The sequence below is a fragment of the Mastomys coucha genome, unplaced genomic scaffold (assembly GCF_008632895.1).
Source record: "Mastomys coucha isolate ucsf_1 unplaced genomic scaffold, UCSF_Mcou_1 pScaffold11, whole genome shotgun sequence".
NCBI lineage: Eukaryota > Metazoa > Chordata > Mammalia > Rodentia > Muridae > Mastomys > Mastomys coucha.
Window position 1 is genome coordinate 31,322,295 of NW_022196893.1, and position 2,564 is coordinate 31,324,858.

The 2,564-nt window shown below is 40.2% G+C and overlaps 1 long non-coding RNA gene across 1 annotated transcript in view; it reads right to left on the bottom strand.

The window, feature by feature from the left end:
- Window positions 1-836: 836 nt before the first annotated feature.
- Window positions 837-2,564, bottom strand: part of LOC116082147 — a 9,659-nt gene continuing 7,931 nt past the window's right edge. Inside the window, exon 3 of the long non-coding RNA XR_004115185.1 lies at window positions 837-1,259. This is a non-coding gene — a long non-coding RNA (uncharacterized LOC116082147). The remainder of the gene's footprint in view (window positions 1,260-2,564) is intronic.

The following is a 2,564-nucleotide window of genomic DNA, read 5'->3' on the forward strand; positions in this document are numbered from 1 at the left end:
GATAGGCCTGGAGAAGTACTGTCTGGAAAGGTGGACATAGCAGAATTGAGGTTTGGTTTGGAAATTCTGAACAGGGAAGCCCAGTGCAGCTGCTGTGTGACCAGGGGTAGGTCTGTGAGTAGATGTCACTGGAGGGAACTGTTCAGGCTTGCCTTCAAAGCATACCCATGTGTAATCTGTAGATGTTTAGATAGTCCTCTACCAATGGAGATTACTATTATGGACTCATTACTTAGTGAACTCAGCAACAAATTGGTTCCAGGAATGAATGAGTGAAGCCAAGAATGGACGGCAAGGAGGGCACTAGAAGTCCAAGTAGATTTCATCATACATACTGGGTTTGCACCTTGTCCATCCTAAACAGGACTGGGAATGTAGAAACAGGAAATGAAGCAGGGTCTAGACAACCAATTAAAGAAATTATATGCTAAAGCTCCATAATATGATCAATGTAAGGTGTTGTATTCGTGGTTTGGACAGTGAAACTGACCCGCAGTTTCATGAACCGGGTTCTGCCTCGACCTAAGGGAGAAAGGAGACCTGAAACACAGAGTTCGAGAACAAAAGGACACGAAGCCAAGTTGAGGGTTTCCAATCAAGGCTCTCCTTTACTTTGGGGGTTCAGCATTTATATACAAGAGAGCATAACTGAATCTCTAGGTTACAACGACATTTGAATAACATAAGGAATTCGGGAGGAGTCAGAAAGAGTCCAAAAGGGAAGCTGGCTGCTGGGCTGAAAGTGGAGGCTCGGCATCCGGCAGGTCTCAGCTCTGGGGAAAGGCTGGAGGCACAGTCCACAGTGGGGGAGGAGGTCAACTACAGATGTCTTCAGGCTGTATATGTGCCAGCCAGCAGGCGCACAGCAGGCATGAGTTGAGTCTGCAGTGGCAAACTCCGATGTCTTGCAGCTGAGGGACCCCAACAGGACAGGACAGATTCACTGATACTATTCAGGCAAAGATGTTTATAGAAATCTGCATCCCTTGTTAGGCTTTACAATGTGTGGGTGGGATGGTATCTTTGTTCTCCAGGAATTCAAAAGAGATAGTGCAGAATCTGTGTGACCAGAACTATCCTGGCACAGTGAGTATGCCATGGGAAGGGGAACTTCTGTAGGACTCGACTCGTCAAGCAGTGGACAATGGCTGAGCTGTGTGTCTCCAGATACAGTGAAGTACAGTGGGGATTCATTCTGGGAAAGCTTGCCTTCACTGTCCACTCCTGTGAGAACACAGGTCAGGAATCCAGTAAGACACCTAGAGGTCAGAAAAGAAGGAGATACTGCTACAACACAGAACCACCTCCCAGATCTCGGTACTCCACAAGACCATGAGAATCATTACTACAGTTAGCTCTCAAAATGCTTTTTACAGACCATCGCGTGAAAGAATGCTCTCAGCCAACTCTACAAGTTAATACAAAACAAACCGTCGTGGTGAGGCTCACATCTGGCAGAAGAATGTGGCAACATGTTACACGGGATTCGAAATCTGATAAAAATATGATGCAAGATTACAAGGTTAATATAATCCAGACAAACATTCTGCAAGTCCCAAAGCCAGGCAATGTGTCATCACTGGTATCCCAGCAAATGAGGCTAGAGAACCATGATCTTGAGATGTGTACACTGCTGGATTGGGCTTGCATTTGGGAATACTAAGGAGGGAAGACCAGAGCAGGTTCTCTGTGACCAGCAGGAGGCCTTTGAATAGGAGATGGCACTTTAGGTCAAGGTTCAGTCTTGCCCATAAAGGATACCAATGTATAATCTGCACAGACTTTGCTAAAGTAGACCATTGGCTCTTACACACATGGACCTATAACTGTCGTACTTCAGCTTATACAGACTCACACTGAGTTTTGCTAAGACATATTCATAAGGTGTCTGACTGAGGAAAGACCCATGGGAGGACATTTGTTCTTTGGAGGGAGTATAAATACGACCCAACTGACAGAGTCAGGGGCCTACATGACTAGTTTTACAACACACCATTGGTCTTGCAGAATTTGAAAAACAAAGGGATATATACCATACCATTTACACATACCCAGGGTTTCAATGGACACCTGCTTTTGTGTTCTGAAAAAGCTAATTGTGTGATAACACATTTAGTGGAATTAATTGTATTAATAATTAGTTTAATTTTTGTATATTAATGGAAAGGTAAAGTCAATTTGTTTGAAATATTGTATATTAATAGAAATTTCTTGTATTTGTTTAGTTATTGGATATTAATAGAAATTTAAGTTTGTTTACTATATATTAATAGAAATTTAAGTTTTTGTTTAGTTATTGTATATTGATAGAAATGTAAAGTCATTTTGTTTGAATATTCCATATTAGTAGAAATTCATGGTTTCTTAAAATTATTGTATATTGTTAATTTAATTATTTTATATTGATGGAATTTTAATGTTTTGTTTCATTATTTATATGATAGAAATTTAAAGTTGTTTTTGAAATGTTATATATTGATATAAATTTAGAGTCATTTTGTTTGAATTATTGTAAATTAAATGATGTTTAGTGTTTTTGTTAAATTATATATTGATAGAAATTT